Source organism: Malaclemys terrapin, chromosome 13 (genome assembly GCF_027887155.1).
Source record: "Malaclemys terrapin pileata isolate rMalTer1 chromosome 13, rMalTer1.hap1, whole genome shotgun sequence".
Classification (NCBI taxonomy): domain Eukaryota; kingdom Metazoa; phylum Chordata; order Testudines; family Emydidae; genus Malaclemys; species Malaclemys terrapin.
Window position 1 is genome coordinate 8,093,987 of NC_071517.1, and position 19,472 is coordinate 8,113,458.

Consider the following 19,472-nt stretch of genomic DNA (forward strand, 5'->3'; position numbering starts at 1 on the left):
GCAGTAAGGGGACAGGGAGCAGGGGGGGGGGGGGTTAGAGGGCAGGGGAGTGCGGGGGTGTGGATAGGGGGTGGGGTGGTAGGGGGAGGAACAGGGGGGGTTGAATGTGGGCAGGGGTCCTGGGGGAGGAACAGGGGGGGTTGAATGTGGGCAGGGGTCCTGGGGGAGGAACAGGGGGGGTTGGTTGGGCCAGCAGGGGGCAGTCAGTCAGGGGTTCCGGGGGCAGTCAGGGGACAAAGAAGATGTGGTTGGATGGGGGCAGAGGTCCTGGGGGGGCTGTCAGGAATGAGAGGGTTGGATGGGGTGGCGGAGGTCCAGGGGCAGTCGGGACAGGGAGCAGGGGGGTGTGGATGGGGCAGGGGTCCCGGAGGGGGATGGGGGACAAATAGGAGGTGGGAGCTGGCCCAAGACCCCCTCCCCTAACCGGCCCTCCATACAATTTACAAAACTTGATGTGTCCCTCAGCCCAAAAAGTTTGCCTGCTCCTGGTCTAATTTGAGGTTTTAGTAGATAAACTGACAAAGCTTGGGGAAGGGACCTTCTCTAGCTATAGCAGATCTGAAAAGTATTAAATGACAACGTCCCCTTTGGAGGCACTCGTTTTATGGCTTGTTGTTCCTCTGGTCTTTTTATGATAGCTGAAATCTCAGATTTGGTATTTCACAAAGCTCTTGTCTTCCCCACTTAGTTTATGAATTGCAGATCTATTCAGCTCATAGCTAATTACAATGTGCTTCATTAGCCTCCCATTTTTAAATTGTTTTCATATTTTCCTAAAGACACTTTTGAAGCAACCAAGCCTAGTTTTATTCACTGAAGGCAGTGAGGCCGTATGGTATGCAGTATTTCTTCTTACCATCTTTAAAATGCAATGCTTGTTAGCTTCATTGGATGCTTTTTTACTCGTGTATTATGAGAAGGTAAGTAAGAACACCTCATCTGCACCATTTTCTAATACAGATAAACATTTTGCCTCATGGGTAGCTGCAGCCCTTCTGATTTATTTATTTTTTTAAATCCACCCCTCACCTCTACATGACAAACTTACATTCTGAGTTAAAAACCTTGATTGCCCTACATGTTTGAAAGCCTTTTGAATGTGAAGACCAAACCTAATGTCATGTTTTCCTGAAACAAGTCTGAACTAGCCTATTCCCAGAGCCAGAATCCCATTTTAGGGGCTCTCCCTGTAAAAGATGAGTTGTTTATATCCATTTGAACTCCTGGTGCCCGTGATGGGAGAATGGACCATCTTTCTGGGGGATGGTCTTGAGGACTCAAATTATTAAAATTATCCTGGAGACTACCATTACTATTTACATAAATTTCAGAATGTCAATATCTCATCTTACACTCTATGTAGCATCAGAATTTTAACTCTGCTTGGGGGAGGGGTTGGGTGGCTGTTTTTTTTTTGGGGGGGGGGGGGGGGGGGAGCGTTTTGTTGTTGCTGTTTGTAGCAGTCACTTAAAAATACCCAATTCTATGACTCAGGCTGCCACCCTAGAATCATGCTTTCGTATAATTAGATTTGGCAGAATTTTGGGGGGATTTTAATATAATTTCATCAGATAATATTTTAAAGCAGCTTTAGATTTTTTTTTCATAGTTGTGGAAAATCATAGGGGGGAGGAGTCACAATTTAATGACAGACATTGAGATTCAAAAAGTTAGTTTTATAAATGCTGCATAATTATCTTATAGCTCCAGTTTTGTTAACACCTGGAGCCAACTGTTTAGGCAGAGTTGTAAATACATGCTTCATGCAGCTTTCATTACAACATGTCTTATCTACAATAAGGAGGACTCTAAATTCTCAAGTAGCATTTTTCTTGCTTTGCCGATCTGTAAATTTGATAATCAAATGGAAATGTTTTCATTTGGTTTGTGTGTGTATCAGAAAATTCATTTAATGACACTCACTGATAAAAATCTAATACTTCCAAGCCTACTTATAATGCAGAATTGTCCAGCTACCATCAAGACACAAGCAAATTATAAAGTTATAAATGATTATGGCATGATTAATAGATTTTATAAGAATGTGACAAAGATACACTTACAGTCATGTGCCCAACAAACACAAGATGAACAAACAAGTATCTGTACCCAGCTTGTTCCTACAGTCTCTCACCTTGTGGAAAAATCTAAGGTTTGTGCAGAAGTCCCATTCAGCCACAATCCCCCTATGGTCATGCTAACATCAGACTCTTCCCTCTTGGGATGGGGAGCACAATTGGGTCCTCACACAGTCCAAGGAAAATGGTCACAACAGGAAGAATGCTTGCACAGCAATCTGTTGGAGTTAAGGGTGGTCAGAAATGCTTGCCTACACTTTCTTCCCTTAGTCAAAAACAAGTCCATCAAAATCATGACAGACAAAGCTTGTATGTGTTTATATTGTATCAATTGTCAGGGCAGAGCACATTCCTGCTTGCTCTGCACTAAAGAAATAAACTTGGAAATGATGCATGGAAAACCAGATAGTCCTCTCAGCTTCCTACCGCCCGGATACACAAAATACCATGGCAGACGACGACAGCAGACATTTCTCCCTAAATTACAAATGGGATTTGGACTCTTCCATCTTCAGCAAAATATTCCTAGCTGGAGGATTTGCGGAGATTGATCTTTTGTTATGGCAGCCACCATGACGTGCAGAAAACTCTGTTTCAGGACTCAATCTCTAGGAGACGCTTTCCACATTACATGGAAAAAAAGATATTTTCTTATGCATATCCTCCAACTCCATTGCTTTTAAAGGTCCTCATCAAGATCAAGCAGGACCAAGCCAAGGTCATTTTGATTGCACCAACTTGGCTAACACAAGTTTGGTTTCCTTACCTTGTCAAACTCGCCTCTCTCCCTCCATGGTGGCTCTCAACCAAACCTCAACTGTTTTGTCTCAGGATGCAGGTCAGATGCTTCACCCCAATACGAATGTTCTGCAGCTACAAGCCTGGTTCCTCAATCAATGGTTCTCAGGATTAGAGGCAGCCTGTTCTCAGGAGTACCAAATGTACTTTTAAATAGCAGAAAGAAATCTACAAGATACTTCCCTTTTGGAAATGGAGAAGAGATTATCTCTGGTATAACCAGTGCCATCTTCACCTGTCCAGTCATCTCTTTCCACAATCTTGGATTACCTGCTGGAATTGAAAATGCAAGGTCTTTTCATGGGTTCATTTAGTGGCGATAACAGCTTTCCACACGCCATTAGAAGGCTTCTCAATATTCACTCATCTGACCACAAGATTTCTGAAAGGTTTTATTAATCTTTTTCTGCAGATTAGAGCCCCTGCACTGCTTTGGGACTCTCAACCTTGTTCTGAAACAGTGACCACATGACTAGTGGCTCAATCCCTCTATGAAGAGGGCCTTCTTGGTGGTCATCACTTCTACTCAAAGAGTTGGGGAGATGGGAGTTGTGATGGCAGGCCCTCCAATGTACAGTGTTCTTCAGGGAGAAGGTATCGTTACAATTTCATTCAACATTTTTACCTAATGTGAAACTCAAGAAACCTTAACTAAACTATTCACCTTCCTTCCCCCCACACCCCCAAACTGCATCAGTCTACACTGTAATCTGACTTCCATACACTACATGTTCAGAGGGCATTAGCCTGTTACTTGGACAGAAGTAGGCCATTCTGGAAGGTGCCTAGACTGTTTCTCATGCAGGTTAGGGCTAGGGGAGCCTCTGTCTCCACTCAAACTTTCCAAATGCATCTCTGGGTGCACTATTGCCTGTTACGGTTCCACTTCCCCCATGATTGACTGCACATTCTAGTAGATTGCAATCTGTCTGTAGCTGTACTCAAGGACGTTCCAGTTGCTGAAATCTGTAAGGCTGCAATCTGGTCTTCTGTGCATGTGCTTTGGTTCACACCGCAAGATCAGACACTACAGTAGGCAATGCAGTTCTTCTCTGAGGGACTCTGTTCCGAAAATCCCATTGCTTTAAGGGGTTACTTCTAGCAAGTCATCTGAAGCAGAGCACCCCCAGGGATGCTACTTGGAGGAGGAGAGGTATGACCCTGTGGATGCTCCACTACCTCCCCTCCTCCCCTCTGCTTTGGAGTTTCCTCTGTGGACTTCACAATAGAGAAGGAACTGAAGGCAGTTCACCTGCACAGCCCTATAGAACTTCGGTATGAGGCATGAGGATACAGGGGAGTTGCGTCTTACGCAGGGGTTAGGTTCTGAAGTCAGTGCATAAGGCAAAAATCGCATATAGTCAAACGCTCATTGAGTGGAATGTTGGGCGGAATCGCCTGCACTACAGGTACAGTATTTAAATTATTATTTTTTTCGTTTGTTTTTGTTTGGCCGAGCGCGTATAGTTAAAATCGTATAAGTTAAATGCGCCTATGATGCGACTCCACTGTATGTAGGATGCGTGCCCGAAGTGGGGCACCCCTAGAGGGACACATCTTAAAGAACTCTCAGTTCCTGCTCCAGTTCTCCTTTCCAATTCTTGTGGCTCGTCTCTGACCCCTCTCCAATTAATTCATCAACATTCTCTCTCTTCAGTTCTGGTGCCCACAATTCAATCTTAAGATTCCCTTCTGTGCGATCAAACCTGTAGTGACAGTTGATAATAGAACTTAGCTGAACTATTGGTGTGGTTTTTGGTTTTTAAGTTTAGTCCCTGAATAGAAAAGTCTGGTGGGAGGGACAAATATTTCAGTCTAGAATCTAACTGGCTGGTTATCCTGTTGAGATAGTTGTATTGTTCCCTGAGAGTAACTCATGTAAATCTTGACAAGTTTCAGAGTAACAGCCGTGTTAGTCTGTATCCGCAAAAAGAAGAACAGGAGTACTTGTGGCACCTTAGAGACTAACAAATTTATTAGAGCATAAGCTTTCGTGGACTACAGCCCACTTCTTCGGATGCATATAGAATGGAACATATAATGAGGAGATATATATACACATGTTTATGCTCTCTGTATGTGTGTATATATATCTCCTCATTATATGTTCCATTCTATATGCATCCGAAGAAGTGGGCTGTAGTCCACGAAAGCTTATGCTCTAATAAATTTGTTAGTCTCTAAGGTGCCACAAGTACTCCTGTTCTTCTTTTCATGTAAATCTTGTATATTTACACTTTTGTTCCTGTTCATATTCTGCTCATTTTTGACTGGCCTTCATTAAAGTAACACATTAAAATATATCGTCTTAGTTTAAACCAAATCCCATTTATTTTAAGAGCATGTCTTGGCTCGTGACTACATCTGTACTCTGCATAATTAGTACAATATCTTTTTCAGAGAGGTTGGGTTTTTTTTCTGAAGACACCTAGCAACTTTCCTTTGTTAGATGATATCCCCAGAGTGGTTTTGAGTAATAAATCCTCCCCCAAGCAGTGTATTAATGAAAGCAGAAGTCTGTCTAAATAGCTATCTAGAATATGAGCTAAGTTGCTAACATTTGTATTATTGAATACAATCTGTCAGCAAAGGTCAGATGGAAGTGGTTGCTTAGTTTCTTAGGCATAGCTTACTGCTGTATGTAGTAAAACTTGGATATTGCAGTACATTTTTAACATGGTCATATAAAAGTATATGTAAGCTCAAAGGCCCAGCCCATACACCAGTCATAAAATAATTTGAAAAGCACCATGAACTAAAAAGCGTACATGATTTAAGCAGGTCTATCAATGGCTATTAGCCAAGATGAGCAGAGGTCGTCTCTCTAGCCTCTGTTTGCCAGAAGCTGGGAATGTGTGACAGGTGACGGATCACTTGATTACCTGTTCTGTTCATTCCCTCTGAAGCATTGGCCACTGTCGATAGACAGGATACTGGGCTAGATGGACCTTTGGTCTGACCTAGTATGGCCGTTCTTATGGACTGCTATACCTAATTCTACCAAGCATTCCTATGGAGTTCGGTATGGCACCTGGCTGTCCCCAGATTGTCCTAGGGTTAGAGTGGTAGAGCCAGCAACACAAGTGGAACAAGAAATTCAGTCTTTGGCAAGGTCTATACTATAACGTTAAATCAATATAAATCATCTTACGTTGACCTATTTGTGCATATCTCCACTCGAATTTGTCTCCCACCAACATAAGCAACCCATTACAGCAACACAGTAAAACCACATCCCCAAACAACTTTGAGCCATGGTCAACCTACGGTGGTCAGTGCAGCGTGAGAGTCGACTCAGGTTCTGTAATGTCTACACTAACAGTCTTCCACTGTCTGTCCCACAATGCCCCATTGCCTGCACCAGTGACTAACTGCTCTGGTCACAATTGTGAACTTCACTGCCCAGGGGTCATGGAGACCAGACGCCATGATGAGTTTAGCTGGCATCATTGCAATAAACAGGCTAAAGCCATACTGACCCAGGTGGCTTTGGGATCCCAGTAGCAGCTGTTTTCTGTGCTTTCTGTTACCCTCAGCTGTGAGAAATCAACTAAAGCCACCACCGCCTGTGGAAAATAGCGGCAATTTTCAGTACCTTTGCCCTATGCTTATACCCATGGAATAGAGACCAAAATTTGATTGCTTCATGCAACTGAAATTCCTTCCGCTTGCTGGGCCATACTCACCATAGCTGAGGTCACGACCAGCTCCAGGGTTTTTGCCGCCCCAAGGGTGGGGGGAAGCCGTGATTGCAATTGCGATCGGCGGCAGCTCCACTGTACCGCTTTCTTCTTCGGTGGTAATTCGGTGGCAGGTGTTCCCTCCGAGAGGGACCCACCTCCGAATTGCCACCGAACAGCCTGCTGTGCCGCCCCAAGCACCTGCTTGCTGGGCTGGTTATTGGAGCCGGCCCTGGCTGAAGTTGGGGAGCAGTGCTGTGCAGAGATGCTCCACAGCTAACGTGTCAGTAGGCATATCCTATAAAAGCTTTTAAGAAGGGAGTTTTGAAATTTCTTTCCCTTTCTGTTGTGACTGCCAATCCAATGCTACACCTGTCTGCTTTTATCAGCAATTGCTGCCGTTGTGGCCTTGAGGGCTGCCCTTTTCACGCGTCGGTGCCTGACTGGTGAGAAGGAAAAAGAAGAGGACATGGGCGGACATGTTCACTGAGATCCTGCAAGCTAGTGCTTCATTGACTGTAAAAACAGGGCCTGGAGCGCTGATGTTGCAGATGGCATAGAGGACAGCGCACACAGGAGATAGACCCAGGAGAAGAATGCACCTGGATCTAATGGGTCTTTTGAGTTAGCAACCACCAATACTGCAGATCCTGGTTGACCTACAGATCCAAAAATCCCAGACTCTCTACTCTTTTAGCACTCTATAGTAGCAGCTCCCTTCTTCCCCAACCCCACCACATGGCACGACAGGCTGCATCCTTCCTTACCCCCCTACCACTTCACACCATGGGACACCAATGAATATCACAGCTTCATGTAAACTAAGTTGAGAGAACCAGTTTGTGTGTGCATGTAGGTGCAATGGGCTACAGTTGTGCACTGAAAGGGGCAGAAATGTTTGCTGCCTTTCCAATTGCAAAGTCCCAGTCCAATCATTTTGTTTAAAATTTGTATTGTATTGCCTCCTCTTCTTTGCACATTGTTTTTCCGAGCCTATGAGTCAGGTGATGCTTTGTGCTTTGAGTTATGCTGTGCATTTTGCAGTGTATGATGTGGAGTGGGCAAAAACAGTGCAGAAAAACAGTCATTTCAGTAAATGTACACAAATACCACACAATTCATAGCAGCATCTGAAGCTCCAGGCCCAAAGAACAATCCAGTACAGAACACTATTGGCTGACTGGTGAGAGAGGCTTTGAAAGATCATCTTAACTGCATGGCTCCGGGTTGAGCTCTTGTAATGGCTTGCGTCTGGTTGGTTGAAGTCAGTAAACCACTCCTTCACTCCACCCTGTGACAGCTTTTCCCCCTTTGCCTCACAGATACTATGCAAGACACTACATGCAGCTATAACCTGTGGGATATTTTTCTTACTCCGATCCAATCTCATGAGTAAATACTGCCAGCATCCATTCAATTTATCAAAAGTGCATTCAATTGTCATTCTACACTTGCTGAGCTGGTAGTTTAATCTTTATTTGTGCTGTCAAGGGGGCCACTATATGGCTTAATGACCCGGGGGAGCATTGTGTAGGTGGGGGTCCCCAAAATCAGTACTGGTATTTCAATATTGCCTATGGTAATCCACCAGTCAGGAAAGAATATTCCTGTTTGCAGCTTCCTGAACAGTCCTGCATTCTTAAAGATTAAAGCATCATGCACCTTCCCAAACTAGCCCCCACTGATATCAGTGAAGTATCTCTAGTGAGCCATCAATGTTTGCATAACTGTAGAAAAGTAGTTGTTTCTATTGATGCACTCTGTGGCAAAGTGGGGGGTGAGTGCCATCTATTGCCTCCACCCTCACCCCACAGTTCAGGAACTCCACTGCTGCAAATCCATCCACTATGTCCCACCCAATGCTGAGAATCTCAGTCCTGTGTAGTAGAAAATGATTAACGGCCATGCACGCTTGACAATAGCCCCCCACTATGGATTTTCTGACTCCAAAATGACTTCCTACTGACCGGTACCAATCCAACTTTGCAAGCTTCAACAATGCAATTGCTACTTGCTTCTCCACTGTCAATGCAACTCTAATTCTGGTGTCCCTATGCTGGAGGTCTGGGGTGAGCTTGGTGCACAGGCCCAGGAATGTGACCTTTTGCATCCAAAAGTTCTGCAGCTTCTGCTTGTCATCCCAAACCTGCATTACGATGTGATGCTACCAGTCCGTGCTCATTTATTGGGCCCAGAAGCAGGCTTCACCATCTGCAGCTGCTCCATGAATGCCGCCCTTGAATTGTCCCTCAGCAAACTGCTTGGAGAAATCATCATATCCACTGTTGTTGCAGTACTTCCTGCAGGTTTGTGAATGCATCAGGATCACACATCTAGTATTTGCAACATTCATGAGAATAGTGCAGAGCTCTGCAGACTCCATGCTTTTGTCAGAGAGGGCAAACCCCAGAAAGTGCCATGTGGATTTGTAGGATTTTAAAAATAAAGCGTGAAAATTATGGAATTAGGGATGGTGAAAATTGCATGCTGCAAACTTGAGCCCTGGCTCTCAGAGATCCTTGGATGAGAAGTTTTGTTTCTAGAACAACTGAACATTTCCTAAAAGGCATCATGCTAGACAGCCATGCATGTCACACAGGGATACCTACCGGTGGTCCACAACACTTTGCATCAACACAAGCAGTCCTGGGTTAGTATGTATAACATTGACACAAGCAGCTGCATATGCATGTGTGATACGTGAATTGGTGGCTGTCTGCTGACATAGCCTCTGTTGACCAAAGTTTGTAGTGTAGACATGGCCTTGGTCTAGTACTTGAAAGTAATAACAGCATAGATATCCTAGAATATCAGGGTTGGAAGGGACCTCAGGAGATCATCTAGTCCAACCCCCTGCTTAAAGCAGGACCAATCCCCAATTAAATCATCCAACAGATTTTTGCCCCATATCCCTAAATGGCTCCCTCAAGGATTGAACTCACAACCCTGGGTTTAGCAGGCCAATGCTCAAACCACTGAGCTATCCCTCACCCCCTTAGTCCAAACCCCTGCTCAAAGCAGGACCAATCCCCAGACAGATTTTTATCCCAGATCCCTAAGTGGCCCCCTCAAGGATTGAACTCACAACCCTGGGTTTAGCTAGGGTTACCATATTTTGTGCCTCCAAATGGAGGACACTCCACGGGGCCCCGCCCCCAGCCCCGCCCCCGCCCCAACTCCGCCCCCTCCCCTGCTTCCCGCGAACATTTAATTCGCGGGAAGCCTGAAGCAGGTAAGGGGGAGTGTGGGGGGGGGAGGAGGCGCGGCCCAGGCTGGCCCCCCGGCGGCTCCAGCCTAGGTCAGCTCGGGCCCTGGGGTGCCGGCCCCGGCCGACCACCCCCGGCCCGCCCAGCACTGCCGGCCCCCGGCGGCCCAGCGCACCCCCCCCCCCCGCTATTGCGGACCGGCTCCCGGCCCCGCGGCCCAGCGCACCCCCCGGCGGCCCGGCCCCGCAACCCCGGACCGGCTCCCGGCTCCGCGACCCCGCGGCCCAGCGCACCCCCCCCGCTACCCCGGACCGGCCCGCGGCCCAGCGCACCCCCCCGCCACCCCGGACCGGCCCGCGGCCCAGCGCACCCCCCCCGCTACCCCGCGCACCCCCGGCTCCCCGCTCGGCTCCGCGGCCCGGCGCACCCCCCCGCTACCCCGGACCGGCTCCCCGCCCGGCCCCGCGGCCCGGCGCACCCCCCGCTACCCCGGCCCGGCACCGCGCCCCCGGCTCCCCGCCCGGCACCATGCCCCCGGCCCCGCGACCCCGGCCCGGCTCCGCACTGGCCCCGGCCAAAGAGGCCCCGGCCGAGCCCTCCATCCCTCCCTCCCGATTTTCCCGGACATGCCTGGCTTTTGGGGATTTCCCCCCGGACGGGGATTTGAACCCCCAAAAGCCGGACATGTCCGGGAAAATCCGGACGTATGGTAACCCTAGTTTAGCAGGCCAATTCCTTATGGCATTCAGCTGAGGAAATTGATGTAGCTAAGACAATGTAACTCCCAGTTTAGATGCTGCTGTGTCAACAAAAGAGGGCTTTACATTAACATAACTGTCTACACTGGGAATTTTGTTGTTATAGCGAACAGGAAAGTGTGTGTGTGTGGTTTTTTCCTCCCATAGCCCTGACAGACATACCTATGCTGATACAACTTTTAAGTAGGCATGTCAAGTGATTAAAAACATTAATCGTGATTAATCACACGATTAAAAAAAAGTAATTGTGCTGTTAATAATAGAATACTATTTATATAAATATTTTGGATGATTTCCACATTTTCAAATATATTGATTTCAATTAGAACACAGAAAACAAAGTGTACAATGCTCACTTTATATTTATTATAAATGTTTGCACTGTAAAAATAAAATAAATAGTATTTTTCAATTAACATAATACAAGTACTGTAGTGCGGTCTCTTTATCATGAAAGTTGAACTTACAAATGTAAAATTATGTACAAAAATAAAACAATGTAAAACTTTAGAGCCTACAAATCCATTCACTCCTACTTCGTGTTCAGCCAATTGCTCAAACAAGTTTGTTGACATTTGCAGGAGATAATGCTGCCCACTTCTTGTTTACAATGTCACCTGAAAGTGAGAACAGGCATTCACATGGCACTTTTATAGCCAGCGTTGCAAGATATTTACATGCCAGATGCGCTGAAGATTCATATGTCCCTTCATGCTTCAACCACCATTCCAGAGTACATGCGTCCATGCTGATGATGGGTTCTGCTTGAAAACCATCCAAAGCAGTGCGGCCCGACGCATGTTCATTTTCATCATCAGTCAGATGCTACCAGCAGAAGGTTGATTTTCTTTTTTGGTGGTTCAGCTTCTGTAGTTTCTGCATCAGTGTTTCTCATTTAAGACTTCTGAAAGCATGTTCCACACCCTGTCCTAATCAGATTTTGGAAGGCAGTTCAGATTATTAAATCTTGGGTCGAGTGTTGTAGCTATCTTTAGAAATCTCACATTGGTACCTTCTTTGTGTTTTGTCAAATCTGCATTGAAACAGAACAAAGTGTTGGGTCATCATCTGATACTGCTATAACATGAAATATATGGCAGAATGCGGTAAAACACAGAGCAGGAGACATACAATTCTCCCCCAAGGAATTTGGACGCAAATGTAATTGACGCTTTATTTTTTTAACGAGTGTCATCAGCATGGAAGCATGTCCTCTGGAATGGTGGCCAAAGCATGTAGGGGCATATGAATGTTTAGCATATCTGGCACATAAATACCTTGCAACGCTGGCTACAAAAGTCCCATGCAAACATCTGTTCTCACTTTAAGGTGACGTAAATAAGAAGTGGGCAGCATTATCTCCCATAATGTAAACAAACTTGTTTCTCTTAGTGATTGGCTGAACAAGAAGTAGGACTGAGTGGACTTGTAGGCTCTAAAGTTTTACATTGTTTTGTTTTTGAGTGCAGTTATGGAACAAAAAAAATCTACACTTTCATGATAAAGAGATTGCACTACAGTACTTGTATGAGGTGAATTGAAAAATACTATTCCTTAATTTTTGCAGTGCAAATATTTGTAATAAAAATAATATAGAGTGAGCACTGAACACTTTGTATTATGTGTTGTAATTGAAATCAATATATTTGAAATTGTAGAAGAATGTCCAAAATATTTAATAAATTTAATTTGATATTCTATTGTTTAACAGTGCTACTAAAACTGTGATTAATCATGATTTTTTTAATCACGATTAATTTTTTTTAGTTAATTACGTGAGCTAACTGCAATTAATCGACAGCCCCTACGTTTAAGTGTAGATCAAGCTACTGTAGAGTCTAGTAATCATGTGGCCATACCATAGCTGGGGTCCTAGCATAGGCCTATGGCATTCATGCCTTAATATCCAGTCCTAGGTATGAGCCAACTGGCTGTATGGAAGAGTTTTCTTTCAAAGAAAGATGTTTCTATCCCCTGTACTGTACTGTTATTTACTTTCACAAACCAAAGAAGAGAATGAATGTCCATTTCAACAAAAATGTTTTACTTTGCTGTACCACCTTTCATCCTGAAGGAACTCAAAGTAGTTCACAAGTTCTGTACATGTATATATTGCTAATCATAACAGAGAAAATGTCAGTGAACTCACTTCCCAATGCTCAGAGAGGAGTCCTATATAAATTTTAGTGCACTATACTTGTTGCATGAAAATAGGTATCAGGACAAGTGCTATTTATTATACAGTACTGCTTCTTATAGCAGCCAGAAATAAAGTACTATTTATTTTGTTTCATATACTCTTATAGTTACTTGTAGTTGCATATTAATAAAGTGCAAGTAAGACATTAAATATGCTATTCATAGCATGAAAGCTAGCACCTATGTGCTATGTGTATTTCTCCTTTTCTGGATCTAGGTAACAGTTGAGACAAAAGTTTAAAACCTGAGCTGTGTGAGTTTCAACAGTTTTGGTGTATAGGGGATTCATTAATGCCAACCTCTTCTGATTCCAAGTCACATGGGTTTTTTATTTATTCCTTTGAGTTTCAGGTATGACTTCAAAGCAAATTAAAACAAGCCAGTTATGTTTCACCTGGTTTAGCATCAAAACTATAAACTGGCTCAGGTTCATGCTAAATGTTTAGTTTGGGATTTATAATTAAACAGAACCAGATGCGCTCTGTGGTTTTGGGCTCCATAATTAAAGTTTGGTTCAGATCTTAAAACTTGGGGGCCAAATGCTGTACAATCATGGGGCTTACATTAGGAATGAATTTGGTCACTGTCAAAAGACCAGTTTGTGAACTTTGTAGATGAATTATTCACCATGATACCTACATTTAAAAATCCACTATTCTGCAGGTTTATAAGAACATCAAGCACTTAGATATTTGTTTGTAAGTATGAGAGTTAATGTTATGAAATTTGTAAAATTCATTCTTCTGGAAGGCTTTTTTCTGCTTTGCTTTTAATAATAATTGTATTTTATAAAACACCATTCCCATCCTTCTCCAACCCAACAAGCAGGTTTGAGGGCCTAACATAGTTCTCAGATGGAGCAGCAGGTTCATGTAAAAATAGGCACCTTTTAAAAGAGATTAAATGTTGAGCATAGAAGAGTGCAAATTAAGTACAGGACTGTGATTTAACTGACAACTTTGGGGATGAGCAGGGTTGTCAGGCTGTGCAATAATTGCATATAGAGGAGATTCACCCAAAAGGTAAAAGAACACAGGAGCATAAACTGGGTTTGCTTGGTGCTGTAGCTGGACTGTGGAGTCTAGCAAGGTTCTAAAGCGCTGTGCTACAGTACATTTTAAAAAGTAGAACTGAATATAAATGATGAGGCAGCTTAAAACGTGACAAAGGCCTTGTCTACACTGCACAGTTTTGTTGACAAAAGTCAAGTTTTGTCCACAAAACAGTGGAGGTGTACACACAACAACGCTGCTCCTGCCGATTTAACTTTCCTGCTATGCTGACATCATAAACCCACCTCGAAGAGTGGCATAGAGCTTTTTGTGATGAAGTTAGAGCAACTCAATGTCAGTGTAGACATTGTGCTTGCTGGGTGGCGCACAAGGGCAATGCCCATCATGACCGCTCTGGTAAACCGTTCCTACTCTAGTGCCCTGCAGCCACATACACGGGTATGCGCCCCATCTCCTCTAAAGCCCCAGAAATTTTTGAAATTCCACTTCCTTTTTGCTCCTCCTGGACAGCTCACATTGCATCTTCCCAGCTGACCCCATGCTGGCTTTCCACAGCAAACGCGCTCCTGCCTGGAGTATACCGGAGTTACTGGGTCGGTAGGGAAAGGAGGCTGTGCAGTTGCAGCTCTGATCCAGCCATAGTAACTTGAACACCTATAAGCAGATTGCTCATGGCATGGATGAGAAAGGGCATGAAAGAGACACGCAGCAATGCCATGCTAAGATCAAGGAGCTGAGACTGGTGCACCAGAAGGCCAGGGAGGCCAACCATCACGCTGGGACGGCGCCGAAAAAATGCCGTTTCTAAAAGGAGCTCCATGCCATCCTTGGCTCTGACCCCACCTCCACCGCCAAGAGCCCCATGGATTCTTTGGGGTGACGGAGGCAGCGGACAGCAAAGTCAACCCCGAGGACAAAGTGGATGAGGAGGTTGAGTTGAGGGGGACAGGTGAAAGGCTTGCCCAGTGGCATGGTGAGCCAGTACCTTTTTTTGACTTCAGAGGGGTCTAGCGAGTCCTGCTCTGGCATGCCTGAAGCAGAAGAGGGGTGCTCCAGTAACTACTCATTTTGCTTTGATACTGCACAGGTACATGAGATAGAGGTATCCTTTATTTTGTTACTGTGCATGTGGGAGAAGAGATTGAAATTAACAACAAAAGGCACTGTTTGCAAAGCTTCTCATTCCCCTGTGCATCTGCGCAGTGGGGGCCCTGCAGAAAAGTTTGTTAATGCAAATTGCACACCTAGATTGCCTGGAAATCCTCTGTAGAGATCTCTCGGAAACTTTCCTGCAGGTACTCTGCAATTCTCTGATGAAGATTCCTTGGCAGAGCTGCTTTGTTTCTTCCCCTGTTGTAGGAAACTTTTCCATGCTAATAGGCAATTACTTCTGCAGGAACCAAGGCAGCACACAGGCAAGCAGGATATGGACCCAATTTGAAGCCGCATGCATGCAGGAGATGCACCCTTGCATCTTCATTTACCCTCAGGAGTGTGATTTCAGCTTGATCACCCCTTGATCGTTCATGGAAAACGATGTCAGTATTCAGAAAAGTGTCCCTAGGTGCTTGTACTGATTCCCTTCTAAAGCCATCCAGACCCTTTTGTCCCATCTTGCACTCCTTCACCCCCCAGGGCGAACTCACTATGTTTAGTGCTCTGGCCATGCTGTGTGCTTGCCAAGGGAAAGTGAGAAAAAGGTGTATAACTTTTATGATTCAAGACTGTGAGTACGCACACAATACTGACTCTGTGTATTGGGGTTTTTTTTTGGCTTCTGCAGATGTGCCCTTGAGGGACAGCTCCTACACATCGGCGGAGTGAGTGCCTCTGTCAGATAAGGAGGTGAATGAGGAGTTAGATGGACATGTTTTGAGAAGTGCTGCAATCGTCTGTTCAAGCCAATAGCGAGCCTGGAGAGAGACAGTAATGGTTGAAATGGATAGCCAGGGGAGGAGACATGGGCAGAGGCGGATAATAGAGAGTGAGGAGCGGATGATAAAACTCATGGAGGACCAAACAGAGATGCTCAGGTCCCTGATTCTGCTGCAGACAGAACACATGCATGCTTGACTCTCCCTGCAGACCATACAGAACTGCATTCCATGCCCTCCCCAAACTCCCCACTCATGTTCCCAGCCTGTCTCAGTACCTTTTGCATTCTATCCCAAGGACAACAAGGAGTCTGGTGGCACCTTAAAGACTAACGGATTTATTTGGGCATAAGCTTTCGTGAGTAAAAACCTCACTTCTTCGGATGCATAGAGTGAAAGCTACAGATGCAGGCATTATATACAGACACATGGAAAACAGGGAGTTACTTCACAAGTGGCGAACCAGTGTTGACAAGGCCAATTCAATCAGGGTGGATGTAGTCCACTCCCAATAATAGATGAGGAGGTGTCAATTCCAGGAGAGGAAAAGCTGCTTCTGTAGTGAGCCAGCCACTCCCAATCCCTATTCAAGCCCAGATTAATGGTGTTGAATTTGCAAATGAATTTTAGTTCTGCTGTTTCTCTTTGAAGTCTGTTTCTGAAGTTTTTTTGTTCAATGACAGTGACTTTTAAATCTGTGATAGAATGACCAGGGAGATTGAAGTGTTCACTTACTGGCTTGTGTATGTTACCATTCCTGATGTCCGATTTGTGTCCATTTATTCTTTTGCGGAGGGACTGTCCGGTTTGGCCAATGTACATGGCAGAGGGGCATTGCTGGCACATGATGGCATATATGACATTAGTGGATGTGCAGGTGAATGAGCCCCTGATGGTGTGGCTGATGTGGTTGGGTCCTCTGATGCTGTTGCCAGAGTAGATATGGGGACAGAGTAGGCAACGAGGTTTGCTACAGGGATAGGTTCCTGGGTTGGTGTTTCTGTGGTGTGGTGTGTAGTTGCTGGTGAGTATTTGCTTCAGGTTGGGGGGTTGTCTGTAAGCGAGGACTGGCCTGCCTCCCAAGGTCTGTGAGAGTGAGGGATCATTTTCCAGGATAGGTTGTGGGTCGTGGATAATGCGCTGGAGAGGTTTTAGCTGGGGGCTGTATGTGATGGCCAGTGGTGTTCTGTTATTGTCCTTGTTGGGCCTGTCCTGTAGTAGGTGATTTCTGGGTACCCGTCTTGCTCTGTCAATCTGTTTCCTCACTTCCCCAGGTGGGTATTGTAGTTTTACGAATGCTTGATAAAGATCTTGTAGGTGTTTGTCTCTGTCTGAGGGGTTGGAGCAAATTCGGTTGTATCTTAGGGCTTGGCTGTAGACAATGGATCGTATGATGTGTCTTGGATGGAAGCTGGAGGCATGTAGGTACGTATAGCGGTCAGTAGGTTTCCGGTATAGGGTGGTGTTTATGTGACCATCACTTATTTGTACTGTAGTGTCCAGGAAGTGGATCTCTTGTGTGGACTGGTCCAGGCTGAGGTTGATGGTGGGGTGGAAATTGTTGAAGTCCAGGTGGAATTCTTCAAGGGCCTCCTTTCCGTGGGTCCATATGATGAAGATGACATCAATGTAGCGCAAGTAGAGGAGGGGCACTAGGGGACGAGAGCTGAGGAAGCGTTGTTCTAAGTCAGCCATAAAAATGTTGGCATACTGTGGGGCCATGCGGGTACCCATAGCAGTGCCACTGACTTGAAGGTATAAGTTGTCCCCAAATCTGAAGTGGTTGTGGGTGAGGACAAAGTCACAAAGCTCAGCCACCAGGCTTGCTGTGGCCTCATCAGGGATACTGTTCCTGACAGCTTGTAGTCCATCCTCATGTGGAATATTGGTATAAAGTGCTTCTACATCCATGGTGGCCAGGATGGTGTTTTCAGGAAGAACGTCAATGCACTGTAGTTTCCTCAGGAAGTCGGTGGTGTCTCGAAGATAGCTGGGAGTGTTGGTAGCATAGGGTCTGAGGAGAGTGTCCAAATAGCCAGATAATCCTGCTGTCAGAGTACCAATGCCTGAGATGATGGGGCGTCCAGGGTTTCACTCTATGCATCCGAAGAAGTGAGGTTTTTACTCACGAAAGCTTATGCCCAAATAAATCTGTTAGTCTTTAAGGTGCCACCAGACTCCTTGTTGTTTTTGTAGATACAGACTAACACGGCTACCCCCTGATACTTGACAACATGCAAGGCACTAAATTTAGCCGTATGGAGTGGAAATCCATCAACCTCAACAAAAAACTTGCACAGATACAGACAGACATCATCTTCCTCTCCAAATGCAAACAGATGGACATCATACCAAAAGGACTGAAGGTAAAAAATCCATTGCAATCAACATACTACACTGAGTATGGTGAGAGACTGTGCCACACACTCTCAAAGAAACTGAGGAACCACCTGATCAGCATCCTGTACAGCAGACAGGAGAAGATCAAGAATGAGCTCTCAGAACTGGAGACTCTCATACAATACCAGCCTTCTACACAAACTTCAACGTGGCTGGACTTTACAAAAATGAGACAAGCCATTTACAATGCACATTTCACTTCTCTACAGAGGAAAAAGGACTGTAAGCTATCTAAACTAATACCTGCCACTGGGGGCTATAACAATGGTACCCTCAACTCATCTAACAACATTGTCAATCTTTCCAACCACACACTTAGCCCAGCAGAAGAGTCTGTCCTATCTCGGGGACTCTCTTTCTGTCCCACCATCCCCACGAACATGATACAGTTCTGCGGTGATTTGGAAGCCTACTTTCGTCGTCTCCGACTCAAGGAATATTTTCAACACACCACTGAACAGTGCACTGACCCACAGGAACCTTCCTACCAACACTACAAAAAGAGGAACTCTGCGTGGACTCCTCCTGATGGTCAAAACGACAGACTGGACCTCTACATAGAGTGTTTCCGCAGACGTGCACAGGCTGAAATTGTGGACAAACAACATCACTTGTCCCATAACCTCAGCCGTACAGAACGCAATGCCATCCACAGCCTCAGAAACAACTCTGACATTATCATCAAAGGGGCTGACAAAGGAGGTGCTGTAGTCATAATGAACAGGTCAGATTATGAACAGGAGGCTGCCAGGCAACTCTCCAAGACCACATTCTACAGGCCACTATCCTCTGATCCTACTGAGGAATACCAAAAGAAACTACACCATCTGCTCAAGAAACTCCCAGCTACAGTACGGGAACAAATCTACATGGACACACCCCCAGAACCCCGACCAGGGGTATTCTATCTGCTACCCAAGATCCATAAACCCGGAAACCCTGGACGCCCCATCATCTCAGGCATTGGTACTCTGACAGCAGGATTATCTGGCTATTTGGACACTCTCCTGAGACCCTATGCTACCAGCACTCCCAGCTATCTTCGAGACACCACCGACTTCCTGAGGAAACTACAGTGCATTGACGTTCTTCCTGAAAACACCATCCTGGCCACCATGGATGTAGAAGCACTTTATACCAATATTCCACATGAGGATGGACTACAAGCTGTCAGGAACAGTATCCCTGATGAGGCCACAGCAAGCCTGGTGGCTGAGCTTTGTGACTTTGTCCTCACCCACAACCACTTCAGATTTGGGGACAACTTATACCTTCAAGTCAGTGGCACTGCTATGGGTACCCGCATGGCCCCACAGTATGCCAACATTTTTATGGCTGACTTAGAACAACGCTTCCTCAGCTCTCGTCCCCTAGTGCCCCTCCTCTACTTGCGCTACATTGATGACATCTTCATCATATGGACCCACGGAAAGGAGGCCCTTGAAGAATTCCACCTGGACTTCAAC